This window comes from Rhinatrema bivittatum, chromosome 2 (assembly GCF_901001135.1).
Source record: "Rhinatrema bivittatum chromosome 2, aRhiBiv1.1, whole genome shotgun sequence".
NCBI lineage: Eukaryota > Metazoa > Chordata > Amphibia > Gymnophiona > Rhinatrematidae > Rhinatrema > Rhinatrema bivittatum.
Window position 1 is genome coordinate 173,609,183 of NC_042616.1, and position 14,496 is coordinate 173,623,678.

At 43.4% G+C, this 14,496-nt stretch overlaps 1 long non-coding RNA gene across 2 annotated transcripts in view; it reads right to left on the reverse strand.

Moving 5' to 3' along the window:
- Positions 1-3,907: 3,907 nt before the first annotated feature.
- Positions 3,908-14,496, reverse strand: part of LOC115084262 — a 54,453-nt gene continuing 43,864 nt past the window's right edge. Inside the window, exons 1-2 of one of the 2 annotated variants that reach the window (XR_003854508.1) lie at positions 6,617-6,706; positions 3,908-4,138 (exon numbers count right to left, since the gene is read on the reverse strand). This is a non-coding gene — a long non-coding RNA (uncharacterized LOC115084262). Of the gene's footprint in view, positions 4,139-6,616; positions 6,707-14,496 lie in introns of those variants that run through there. The other variant, XR_003854507.1, reaches the window with a different exon arrangement.

Sequence of the window (14,496 nt, forward strand, 5' to 3'; positions counted from 1 at the left end):
TTTCTGTTGAGATGAGGGACAGTGCAATGAGCAGTGTTCTATACCAAAAATTAAGGGATGAGTGAGGTGGAGCAAACCAGCATTGACCACTTTATTGCACTGACTCACATCCTGACATAATAGATATGGGTGTCTCTTAAACAAATATGTATCTATTTTTTGCCACATTCAACTGTAGCTCTCTCATGGGTTCCCCTGGACATAGGTGCATTGTCAGCTGCCATGCATGTGTACCTAACTCTGATCTTCTCTGGTCTTGGACTCTGCTTCCATCTGGTCTTCATGTAGATAAGTTGAAAATAGATCACTTGGACAAAAAGGAGGGGGAAGAGGAAGAGAAAGCTTTGTCAATATTAGCCACCCAGTTGATTAAAGTTTTTTTTTAAGGATTTGAGGACCATTTCAGTGGTCTTAGTCTTTAAGGGTCTATAGAAGAAAACAGACTGTGAGAAATTAGCATTTCAAAGATTATTTGAGCTAAGAAGCTACCAGCAGCAGGAAACTCTCTGAAAGAGAGTTTTAGACAAACTGTTAGCTTGCACCATTAAAGTTATTATTATTATTTTATTCTTAAATCTTTAACCACTTCTTGGACATTTGGATTCTTTAGGTCACCTAGCCAAGGAAGTTTCAAGGCAGGTAACAGCATTTTGAAATTAGGTCTAATAATTCCTTGCCTAAAGAGTTTATCATCTACTTGGTTACCTATAATAAGGAACCAAGTAACCGAACCAAAATCACAAGGGGTGATTTAGATATTTGCCTTCCCAATCTTAGTTCAACACTAGTTGCCAATGCAAGTACAGTAGGAAGGTCCCTTCCCCAGAGAGCCTACAATGTATACATTAAACAGAGGGCAGCAACCTATCCAAAGTCACAGAGTGCCAGGAGGAGAAGTTGGAGCCAAACCCTGAACATTTGTACTCATCACTAAGCCAGTCCTTTATTTTTGGAAAATAAGAACATAAGACATTTGTAAGATTAGCATTCTGCCTCTGACAGTCGCTAATCCACATCACCATTGTTGCTCACCCCCAGAGATAAACAGTGATTTTCTCCATGTCTACTTGGCTAATAACTGTTTATGGATTTTTTCTTCCAGAAACCTTTGAAGTCAGCTATGATAGATACCTTGACCACATCCTCCAGAAACACATTTTATATTTATTTATTAAGCATGAGCTAGCATTCAATTAGAGATTAGCAGACCTATGGCTATATTTTATTTGCTAATTTTATTATAATTAGCCTATGTCTATATAAATGCACATAAAATCAACATTTCCATTCCATTTTTATACTTATAAATACCATTCTCCTCCAAGGATACTGATTGCTTATATAAAAAGATGCACACACATACCTGCACGTATATGAGTGCACAAATGCAGGAGGAAAATATCCTCAAGCACAGGTCACACTGCAGAGTTGCAATATGTACCACCACCTCCTCTACTGATGCTGTTGCCACTTTAAGAGAGTTAGAGGTATTAGAGGGGAAGTATGGTCAATGCAGGAAGCAGGCACTGGCATATTTCCCAAAGGTGATAGACAAAATCAAAGACTTTGAACAAAAGAGTGAGTAAGAAAACCCTATAATCCTGGGGGCAACAGGAGAAACAGGAACTATATCAGCAAATATGTAGAATCCAGTCACCAGACCAGAAATGAAATCTGAACAGGGACAATATGAACCAGCACCAAAACCTGAGACTTATACCTATGTGCTCTCTATAATTTGTAACTTCATTATTAATTCATAATTTTTAAAAAAATCATTCTATATTACTTTGGCAGTACATGTAAAAATCGTCATACGAATAATGTTATTTGAAGCTGAATGGTGTGTCCCCTTTTTAGCTGGAATCCGAGCTGAGAGCCAAAAAGGAGAGGAAGATGCCAGAGCTGCAGAGCTGCAAGTGCTGTAAATCTCTAGCTATTTTCTGATTGCAAGGGGATCAGCTGCCCAGAACTCGCCGTGATGAGAATCACTACTCTGCCTTCTCCCCGAATGCTTTCTTGTAGACATACATGTAGGAGACCCCATTCCAGAGACCCAGTGAGGAAGGGGAATAGCACCTACCCAGGCCGACTGTAAAGCAGACTTATTTACCATTAAAAAAAAATTCTTAAAGAAAGACAATTCTGGTTGCAAGAGTTATCCCTCCAGATTGCATTTATTTTCGGAATCTGGTGGTGGCACAAGGGCTGCAGATCATCGAAAACCCTCAGCAAGATGTTGAATTTTAACTGGGGAAGGAGAGGAAATCTCTCATAAAGGCCCTACTTGTAGCTGGGCTCTCTTCCTGAACACTTCCCAGTAATTATAGATATAGGAAATGGTAGGGGGATGGGAGGAATGCAGCCTATGCAGGGACTACTGACTGACCCTGGCTTTACTGTACCACATGGAAGGGAGCTGCTGTAACGAGCCCCTAGCTGAACAACCAACAGGGAGTACAGAGGCGGCAATCTGCAGGTCGAATGCCAGCACTGGAATTGCAATGCCTGAAGGCTAGTGAAAGTGGGTGTTTATCTGGGATGTGAAAGCACCTTTTCTAAATGCACAGCTTCAGTACTGAGGCTGTAATACTGGTCCTGGAAGTTGTAATTCAGTAAAGGGCAGCAAGGTTGTTGTTTGTTTGTTTTGTTTTGTTTTAAATTCAGGCAGCAGCTGCAAAACTTTCCAGGACAACCTGGCATGCGGGGGTCAGCAAAAGAGACCGAGCTGACCTATGCTTGGCTTCTTAAACCCATCAGGATGACCCACACCATTACCCCCTCCCCAGTGCTGCTTCTGCCAGTCTCACCATAGCTCACTCTGTGCTGAGGACCCTTCTCCAAAGGCAGAGGTCAAGGAGCCATTTCAAGCTGGTGGTGGGTGCCAAGCCACATAACAGTGGGCATCTTCCTTTGGCCCTAATAAAGTGGCAGGCTAGGGGTTTTTATCACATGACTGAGCAACAAATACCTTGTTCTAAAATGTTTTTTTTTTGTATTATTAGTAAGTCTATATGATTTATCCATATAAAATTGCAATTTTCAAACTTTCCACATTAAGACAAAAGAATGGCCTTTGCTCCAATTCTCAAAGCACAAGTATGTGCCTTCATTTGCTTTGAAACATGCCACAGGAAAAAAAAATGCATGGTTACTTGCATTTGTTTTGTTTTGTTTTTTGCAGATAGAATTTTCCTGGAAAAGAATGCAAGTTGTCTAGGGGTGCAGCACTTGTCAAACTAATAGGGTCATCTAGCAAAATGTGATGTGGCCTTATCATGTGTGACAGGGCCTTATCGTGTGCGATAATGCCCTACCGTACATGATAACAGCCGCATTGTGGCAATATTATTTAAATGAGGGGAAGGGGAGGAGTATGGGCGGGGTTTGGGCATGGTTATGGCCCGGCAATGCCGCGGGCAATAATGTTTTCCACATTATTGCCAGCAGCACTGTGGGAAATAACTACACTTTTTCCCTTGGCACTAGGGGTTCAAAAGTGTGCAGCCTGCCTGCAATTGCGGTGGGCGAAAATGCACCCCTGAGATGCAGCCTGCAGCACAATTTCACCCCTCCCCTTTTTTTTAGCAAGGCTCATCATTCTGCTATAAATTTATAGCAGAATGATAAATCTAGCTATTTGTTTTGACAAGTGAGTAACAGGCAACATAGCCAATCAGTGTTCACTTCCAGGTTAAGCCCTACCCACTAGTCCTTCCTCTCAATCAATCAGCATTCACTTCCAATCTAAGCCCCAACCCTGCCCTGCCCCTTTCCCCAGCCTAGCCCCTCTTACACCATGATCCTTTTTGTCCCTTGGAAATACATTTTTCAAGATGGTGGCAGGTGCTCTGAGGGACAGTGCAATGATCAGTGTTTTTTACCAAAAATTAAGGGATGAGTGAGGTGGAGCAAAACAGCATTGACCACTTTATTGCACTGACTCACATCCTGACATATTAGATATTGATGTCTCTTAAACAAATATGTATCTATTTTTTGTCACATTCAACTGTAGCTCTCTCATGGGTTCCCCTGGACATAGGTGCATTGTCAGCTGCCATGTCAACTCTGATCTTCTCTGGTAGTGGACTCTGCTTCCATCTGGTCTTCATGTAGATGAGTTGAAAATAGATCACTTGGATAAAAAGGAGGGGGAAAAGGAAGAGAAATCTTTGTCAATATTAGTCACCCAGTTAATGAAAGTTTTTTTTAAGAATGTGAGGACCATTTAAATGGTCTTAGCATTTAAGAGTCTATAGAAGAAAACAGACTGTGAGAAATTAGCATTTCAAAGATTATTTGAGCTAAGAAGCTACCAGCAGCAGAAAATCTCTAAAAGAGAGTTTTAGACAAACTTGCACCATTAAAGTTGTTATTATTATTATTTTATTCTTAAATCTTTAAGCTCTTCTAGGAAATTTGGATTCTTTAGCTCACCTAGCCAAGGAAGATTCAAGGCGGTTAACAGCATTTTTAAATTAGGTCTATTAATTCCTTCCCTAAAGAGTTTATCATCTACTTGGTTACCTATAATAAGGAGCCAAGTAACCGAACCAAAATCACAAGGGATGATTAATTGAATCTAGTGATTTAGTTGTTTTGACACTTGAGTAACAGGCAGCATAGCCCTACCCACTAGCCCCTCCTCTCAACCAATCAGCATTCACTTCCAGTCTAAGCCCCACCTCTGCCTTGCCCCTTTTCCCAGCCTAGCTCGTCTCACACCATGATCCTTTTTGTCTCTTGGAAATACATTTTTCAAGATGGCAGCAGGTGCTCTGGGGTGGCCATCTTGGATGACATCACTGGAAATTTCAGCACAGCTAAAGGGGAGGGTCACCATTTTGGATGATGTCATCCGAGCATGCACAGTTGGCAGCCATGTTTGTTTAAAGAGAATGATGGCACAGGAGTCAGCCACATTTGAATTGATTCACTAATTCAAGAACGAGCAGAGGAGGACGTCATAACTTTCATTTAAGTAGTTGTACAAAGGCGGTTGTTTGAACATTGGGATGTCTTTTATGGCACAGTATGAGCACAACAAATAATTGAGAGACTTTAGGTATTAAAACAGCAAATGTTATTGTTTGTGGCATGATCGAGATAACACAAGAGGTGGGGGTGGTGTGTTTATGATTATATAAAACAATGATGAGATAACCTGGATGGTTTCCGCTTAAATATTATATGAAACCACCACCTTTCACTTTAAAAAATTCTCCTTAAATGGTTGTTATATAATTAATACAGAAATATTATATGTGACACCGCAGTGAAATTTGAAACATGTTTTGGGTTTACAGCGAGCACGATTGATAGTTTCAAATTTGACCCATACTAGTGATGTGGTCAAATTTGATTTATATTTGAGTTAATGACATCACCCCGAGCATGCTCAGCAAACAGCCAGGTTTTTTTTTAACATATAGTTTGTGTTAGTTAAAATAAACAAACAAAAAAAAAACAACCAATAAAAACGAAGTCCTTCTGTTTTCCTTTTCCACATACACCAGGGCATGCCAGGCATGCCTTTTGGTAGAAGTGGGAAAGTGGTGGAAAATTTCAATTTGTCAGTTCCATCTTGGATGATGTCACTCCCATCCCCTTCCCTCCTTACTGATAGTAGACCTATCACACAGAAACGGTGCAGGCCAGGCTCTGTAGTTTGACCCACACTTGAAATAGACTCCCACCCTCTCCTTCCTGTCATAACATGCCCAGGCATGTCTTGAACTAGGGACAAGTTCAGACCCTAGAAGTTGGCCGCCGCCATCGTAAAGATGGCGCCGGCCATCCAGTGCTCCTACCATGTGACAGGGGCCGGCCAATGGCACGGATACCCTGTCACATGGTAAGGGCAAAGGGCCATCGGCGCCATCTTTATGAGCGGCAGCCGACGGCTCGAGAACGGGAGATCGCTCCCGGGACCACCACTAGAGCACCAGGTAATTTAAAAATGTTTTGGGGGGATCGGGAGGGTGGGAGAAGTTAAGGGGTCATCTTTAAAGGGTTGGGTGGGTTTTTTTTTAAATCGGGCCATCGGTGCCATTTTTGAGTGGCAGTCAAAATGGCGCCGATGGCCCGAGAGCAGGAGATCGTCCCCGCGCCCCCACTGGACCACCAGGTACTCGTAAAAAGTTTTGGGGGGGTTCGGGAGGGTGGGGGAAGGTAAGGGGTCAATTTTAAAGGGTCGGGCCTCACTTAAAAAAATTAACGATGTGAATCGGAACCAATTCCGATTCACATCTCCAGTGATCAGATTTTTTTCTCCCTCCAGCCAAACCCGATCGTTAAGACGATCGGGCACACGATTCACATCTCTAGTGTGCATGCATGCCGGTTTGAAAGTTACTGTCTTGGTACATCAAAAAAATGGTCATGCCTTAATACGATATTTAAAAGGGAAAAACCATTGTAGCCTGATAAAATGATCCAATACCTATTTTGGAAAATAACAGTGGTATTATGCATAGAAAGCCATAAGCAGTTTATCAATCTGTGTATGTTTTTGAAAATTATCCAAATACATGAAATTTATCTTTAAGTAATTAAAAATTACCTTTCTAATACTAGTAAAGCAAAGGCAGAAAATTAGATACATTTTTCCTACCTTCCTTTCCTCTTGGCTGTACAATTTTGACCCCTCGGTTCTGTACACTGTCGCTCTTGGAGTTACAAGCTTTCCTGTATTAGCTCTTTGGGTCACAGAGGGGCCAATGCAATACGGTGTGCTGAGCTGAGCGCACTGTTAACCTGCAGTCGGATGTGGGTAGAATAGGTGCTAATCAATCCCCTAATGCAATAAAGGGATTAGCAGATATTCAACTTGTGTCCAACGCAGAGTGAATCTAATAGCGTTCTTCACATGCAAATGCATGTAAATGAGTCTATTAGGCATTCACTCCCGATGCAAAAAAAAAAAAGTGCATCACGGACGCACACTTAACTGTCAAATATTAACCCCTGCTAGGAGCAGGAGTTAATAGCTGTGCACATAAAAAAAAGATGAAAAATAAAAGAAAATAAAAGTAAAAAAAAAAATTGACAGTTGGAGCTATCACGAAAACCGACGCCGAGTTTATCGGTGTCGCTTTACCTTAGTGGCGGACAGCCAGGAAAACCGACGCCGATAAATTTGGCATTGGTTTTCAGCGGTGAATAGTAATGAAAACCAACACCGGGTTTATCGGCATTGGTTTCTGTGGCTGTCCGCCGATAAGGTAAACCGACACCAATAAACTCGGTGTCGGTTTTCGTGACTGGCGTATGGCAGTCACGAAAATGATTGGGTTCGCGTTAGCAAGGAAGTACTAGGGTCTCGGAAGCGACCCTAGCGCCTCCGTGCTAATGCGACCCCCCTCATTTAAATATTGCATAACGCCACCCTTAGGGGCGCCATGCGCTCGTTAAGAGAGCGGGCGCTGACTGTTCAGCCCCCGCTTTCTACACGACTTTATTGCATCGGCCCCTATAGTTTACGGAGTACCCGCAGTATGTTTTGTTGCATCTCTTTGTATATGTGGAATGAAGCCAAAGGCACCTTCTATGCCTGAGTGGCAATCCATTAAACCTTTTGGTTTGAAATTCCTTAGGACACACCATAAAAGCCTGAAGTGTTCAATTTCAGCCCCCACGACTCCTCCCTTTTTCTCCCTCCTCTCCACTGTTTCTGGATGCCACTGTGATCTAAACTTTTGTTTTAGATGTTTTTACAAACACAGGACCCCCCCCCCCCCCCATCACCATGCAGAATAAATGATCACAGACAGAGATACACTGTCCGCCCATGTTGATATGACAATACAGCAGGGGGGGATGCCTGAAGATGAGACACAAGGCGAGCCAGGAAGGATGCATGCTGGAGTCTGTAGTTTGCCCCACCCTCTCATCTTCTATTTTCCCCTGAGAATAGATGAGGCACACACTCTCCCCTCCTTTCTTAGGATGCAGCACACACTCATTTTGGAGACAGTACTCTGCTTTCAGTAAACAACTGTTTTGAACATGTTATTAATGTTAGCAAAAAAACAAACAAATAAATAAATAAATAACTCTTCTGTTTCTTTTTCTGCACACCAAACATTTTTGTCCTTTAGCGGTAGACATTGACCAATTTTAATGTAAATAAGAAGTCTATTTAGAGTTGTTTTGTTTTGCCTACTGTAAGTATAGGATTGCAGCCCTTTCACCTCCCCGGAGCAGCCCCCACTCCTTACTAATAGCAGACATGTCACTCAGGAATGGGGCATGCCAGGCACTGATCCATCCTGGAAATACACCCCCACCCCTCCTCCTTGCCATAACATGCTCTGGCGTGTCTTGAAGTAAGGACAAGTTCAGACGTGTTTTGGGAAGTTGGGGGGGAAAATGCAGATAACCCATTAACAGTTTTGTAAATAAAGAAGGATATAAACATATACTTAATAAAAAAAAATGTTGAACTATTTGACATACAATATTTGATATCCACCAAAAATCTTTAATACATTGCTAAAAGTAAATAACAGTTGCATCAGCCATGAACACCACATGGAGAAGGCCATGAACCCATAAGAAATAGCAAGCAAAACTTGCTACCTTGATAACCAAAGACGTGAAGGGGAAAAATCTGTCAAATAATTCAAACAAGGGAGAAAAAGAATAGGAAGGTGGGACAGAGTCATGACCTAAGCCTAAAAGTTGTATTCAGTTTCTTACTGGAAAGAAAAACTTAGGGAATAATAATGAAGGAAGACTCTTTTTTGTTACCAGATTCCATACACTCCAGAAAAATAGCTATTTTTCAGATCAAAATAATAATAGTACCTTTCTTAACAGGATATTTACAGGGAAAAACTATGTTCTAGATAAACCAAGATTTTTTTTTCTCTGTTTGCTTTATAAAGTGTTATATAAATACTTGTTGCTGAGTGTGTGCAGAGTTGTTTTTTCACCACATTTTACCTTGAGAAATATTCTAATGTATTATATATCTAAAATGAGAGATGTTATAACCTTCAGCTTTTTAACAAATGACGTAACATTTTCTGTGACTATTATTTGTAAAATGTATAGCGGACACTACTGTCATGCCAGCAGTAAGTCCTGGGTCTTAGATGTCAGCTAGTTTAGCACAGGATGGAGTGAAGGGGGAGGGTTAAATTCAAATGCAGCCCCTCCCTTTGAGGGATCTGGAATGGCCATCCCCCTGGTGATCATATATAGCAATGCTCTAGCTAGAGCTTTTAAGTTTGCAAAGAGTTCAGAGGTAGATAGGCACAACTTTTGTTGCTTTTACAGGCCCAGTCAGAGGAGCCAGCAAGCCCTGCTTGGGTGTCTTGACCTGGGTTCAGAGGGGTTTTCCTTTTTAGACCACTCCCTTGCTGGTTTGGATTTTCCCTCTCCGCACATTTTTTTGGAATTTACCATTTTATGAGGTAGGATGCTTGTGAGGCCCTGTACACTTCCTGGGCCCAGGGAATGGGGACCCTGTGTGTTTGGGAGCGTACAGGTTAGGGAAGGCCTGCCCCTGAAGTGGAGGTACTTTCAAAATCCTGGGGAGAAAGAGACTTTATCTCTCTGTGCAGAGACATTAACTGTGCGATTTTGGCCAGTTGGAAAGACTATTCTGCCAATGTAAAGGACACCCTTTCCAACTGGGGACTCTATAATTTTCCAAGCCCTGGAGGGTAGATCTTTCCTTGACCTGGCATCAGACAACATTCCTGCACAGATTGAGGAGGAGGTTGTAAAAGAGCATATACTGTGGTGCTGTGGATTAACTTGTGTGCCATCCTCATACATTTGCAACAGTAAAGACTTTACTTTAGACAGTAGCACAGAAGCTCCAGCTGTTTTATTGGACACATCCAGCACACACACTGGGACATACAAGTACCCTTCTCCCAGAGACAAGAACCAGAACACGAGGTGACACCCTTAGCACTTGGGGCCTTGGGAGTAATCTCTCTCCCCCCGCCCCACACACAACGACAAAGCATCCAGTCCCAGGAAATAAGAATCAGTGTTCAAGTTAGCCTGGGAAGGTTCCAGCCCTATCGGGTAGTGTAAAGCTTTCTCTATGCTTATGGCCAGGGACACAAGAACACTTAGACTCAGTAAAAAGTATAATGTACTTTTTACTGTAGCAATCTGCATCCAGGGATGGAGTTACATATGCTCTTTTTTTTGGGCCATTAGAAACATGTACATAGAGTAAATGTTGACAATACAAGACTACAAAGTAATATTCTCAAACAGGCCAAGAATAATTTTTTTACTTTTGAGGTGTCAGAATGGATAGGACTGTGGCTAACAAGTCTGAATAAATATGTCCAGGGTGACTGGGGGGGGGGGGGGGAGGGGGGCATGCAAGGCAGAGGCATGCCCACACTGCATGTGTAGAAAATGTTGATAGGTGGCAGATGCCATATAAGCCGAATCCACTGCAAGTTTAAATTTTAAAAAAGGCTGTATCATAGTGCTGTTGAAAATAATGGATCTCTACAAACCCCCTGAAAGACAGGCTATAGAAAGAGGGGGACAGCCACTGGTTCTCAAGGCAGGGTGCAAGTAATAGTATCGTTACTTTCTTAGAGTCCTCAAAGCAGAGTCTGAAGGATACCCGGCTGTAGGAATTTTGTTTGATTCTCCAGAGAACATTACCATTGCCAAAGAAAGGGCCAGTCGATGCAGAGACGGATGAGATGCCTTTGGTGCAAAAATAGTTCGACTCCCAAGAAATAGGTGATAATGAAGTGGACTGAGAAACCTCCAAAAGACAGGCGATAGAAAGGAGGGACGATCCCCAGTTCTCAAGGAGGGGACAAAAGCTCTGTGACGTTCTTAGTGACCTAGTCCTTAAAGCAGAGTCAGAAGGGCAGCAGGCTGTAGTAATTTTGATGTAATCTCAGGGGAGCATTACCGGTGCCGAAGGAGAATGCGAAGAAGGGCCAGTCAATGCAGAGATTGATGAGATTCTATTGGCACAAAAGTTGTTTGATTTTCAAGACCTGTTTGATAACAAAGAGGACTGAGAAAATCAAATGGCAGACATAGACAATGGTGACAGAGGTATAAATTGTATGGATATGGAACTGTACCATGGAGTGGCTGATACAAAGTTGATGGATTCCTTTAACAACCTAGAAGAAGATTGTTCATCTATGGTAGCAGAGGTTAGAGAGTGTTTTCTAATTTTTGTGGGTGTTATGACAAAGTGAACTAATCTTTAGAGTGGCTCTCAATCTTGTAAACATTTTATGTTATAACTCACCAATAGGTCTTTGCTAACCGGAGAAAACAAAGATGTAGGAAATCCTTTGGCAATCAAAGTGTCTTGCATGAGCTGTTTTGCACTTGCAAGAAACCAGAAGATGTGGAAGGTAAACAAAGAGGTCACAAATGGGCTTCGAGACTGGAAGATGTGGAGGGACATGAGATGGTGGAACAAAATGAGCTTTGTAAACAAATGCACATACATGCTCTTTAATGTCAAAGCATACTGAATTTGCTCATATGATTAACAGTGCACTGTGTTAAAAGGGAATGTTGGTACAGGATCCTGCACAATGACTGCAAGGTAGGGATGTGCAGAGGGCACGGATTCGTCCAATTCAGCATTCGTATTCGTTGGCGGGCAAATTCGTTGCATTTGTCCAATGGCGCCCCCGATACGTTGATATGTGCATTAGTTTTCCGGTTCCCATTAAAGTCAATGGGGGAAGTATTTGCAGCCTATTTTTGGCTGCAGAATTGGGTTTTTCTTATCAATTTTGATGAAACTTCTGGGGAGCAATCATCAGAACAACAAAACAGCTCCAAGGTACGTAGACTGTGGCAAAGTGGCACCAAAGTGGCATGAATAGCCTAAGGCACTGTAAAAGGGGAAAGGGGTACCAGAATTGGCAAGAGTGCTTTAACAGAGGCACAGTAGCGAGAGTGTCAAAAACACACCACAGCTTCAAAAGAGAGCCCCGATAACAGATGCATGAACCCTCGAAGGCAGCATGACAGGCAAAGTGGCAAGACAAGTGGCATCAACATCCTACAGCACAATGAAGGGGGAACATAGCAAGCAGAAAGACTAGCACCAACACATTGAGCAACTATGATAGTGGCAAGAACACCACGAGGAGTTGAGTGAGTCATCTGGTGTATGGCAGCAAGGCAGAGTGGCAGAGGGTAGATACAGGCTGGCTACACCTGGGGAGAGTTCCCTTTCCTTTCTACAGGAAATGGCTCCCTAGAATGGGTTCGCCCCTAAAGTGGGGTGTTTCCATTGGCATCTAGTGAGATCTCGCTGGTATTTTAAAATCTGGTGGACGTAGCTGATATACAAACAAGAGTTTCCAAGGCCAAGTCAGAGAAGGGTGCATGTGAACAGTGGTTCAAAGTGGGTCAGAGGGTAGATACAGGCTGGCTACACCTGAGGAGAGTTCCCTTTCCTTTGAGCCAGGCAGGGCTCCCAGGAATGGGTTGGCCCCTAGAGTGGAGCACGAGCCTTCAAAGCATGGCGACGTGGAGCAGGGTGCCATGGGAACAGCGGTTCAACATGGGTCAACCAGTGCTAAAACATAGGCTGCAACACCAGGGAGAGTTCCCTTTTCTATGAGCAGGAAAGGGCTTCCTTGGAATGGGTTGGCCCCTAGAGTGTGGCACGAGCCTTCAAAGCATGGTGACATGGAGGAGGTCTCACTGTGAACAGTGGTTCAACATGGGCCAACAGGTACTAAGAGATAGGCTGCAACACCAGGGAGAGTTCCCTTTTCTATGAGCAGGAAAGGGCTTCCTTGGAATGGGTTGGCCCCTAGAGTGTGGCACGAGCCTTCAAAGCATGGTGACATGGAGGAGGTCTCACTGTGAACAGTGGTTCAACATGGGCCAACAGGTACTAAGAGATAGGCTGCAACACCAGGGAGAGTTCCCTTTTCTATGAGCAGGAAAGGGCTTCCTTGGAATGGGTTGGCCCCTAGAGTGTGGCACGAGCCTTCAAAGCATGGTGACATGGAGGAGGTCTCACTGTGAACAGTGGTTCAACATGGGCCAACAGGTACTAAGAGATAGGCTGCAACATTGGGGAGAGTTCCCTTTCTTTGAGCAGGAAAGGGCTCCACGGAAAGGGTTGGCCCCTAGAGTGGGGCATGAGCCTTCAAATCGTGGTGACCTGGAGCAGAGTGCCATGTGAACTGCGTGGGTCAACAGGTACTAAGATATAGGCTGCAACACTGGGGAGAGTTCCCTTTCTTTGAGCAGGAAAGGGCTCCGCGGAAAGGGTTGGCCCCTAGAGTGGAGCACAAGCCTTAAAAGTGTGGCAAGGTGGAGGAGGTCTCACTGTGAACAGAGGTTCAACATGGGTCAACAGGTACTAAAAAAATAGGTTGCAACACCGGGGAGAGTTCCTTTCCTATGAGCAGAAAAGGGCTTCCTTGGAATGGGTTGGCCCCTAGAGTGGAGCACGAGCCTTCAAAGTGTGGCGACCTGGAGCAGGGTGCCATGTGAACAGCGTGGGTCAACAGGTACTAAGATATAGGCTGCAACACTGGGGAGAGTTCCCTTTCTTTGAGCAGGAAAGGGCCCCTAGAGTGGAGCACGAGCCTTCAAAGCGTGGCGACATGGAGGAGGTCTCACTGTGAACAGCGGTTCAACATGGGTCAATAGGTACTAAGAGATAGGCTGCAACACTGGGGAGAGTTCCCTTTCTTTGAGAGGAAAGGGCTTCCTTGGAAAGGGTTGGCCCCTAGAGTGGAGCACGAGCCTTCAAAGCGTGGCGACCTGGAGCAGGGTCTCACTGTGAGCATGGTCTCACTGTGGGCCTCATTTTCCACCCGGATCGCACGCGATAAGGGATGTTTTGCACACGAAATTTCCCTTATCGCGTGCGATACCAAAATGGGGGCGGAGTCGGCCCCGGAAGATGAGGAGTCGGGGGCATCACTGGGGCCAACTCCGCCCCCATCTTGGTATCGCACGCGATAATCATCAACTCTGATGATGAGGTTGCAGTTCCACAAACGAACCACAAAGACATTGCAAAAGAAAAAGAAAGAGATGTGCACTGTGCCCAAGAGAGGTTGATAAGAAAGTTTGTCAGGTATGCAGTTCTTGCAGAAAACCTGTCTGAGTGACCACAGTGCACAAAAAACCTGTTGTGACGAATGCATCTAAACCTACAGTAGATTCATAGCAGGGAGTTTAGAAACATTCATAAACACTGAACATAACTTGTTTTTTATTGTATTTCATCTTCAAAATGCAATGCAAAAGTTCATGTCTACATCAATTTTATTCGTTTCATTTATAATTTGTGAATAAGAAATGAACAGATTTCTCTTAAGTCATGTTAATAATATTAAGAAAAATTGGTTACAACTTTTATTTTGTGTTTTCCATATTGAAATAAATAATAAGGCATGTTCAATGACAATTATTTTCAAGGCAATCAACAAAACTACATGGAGTCCATTTGGACCCCAATTGGTAAGATTGTGATGCAAAATATATTGGTAGGAT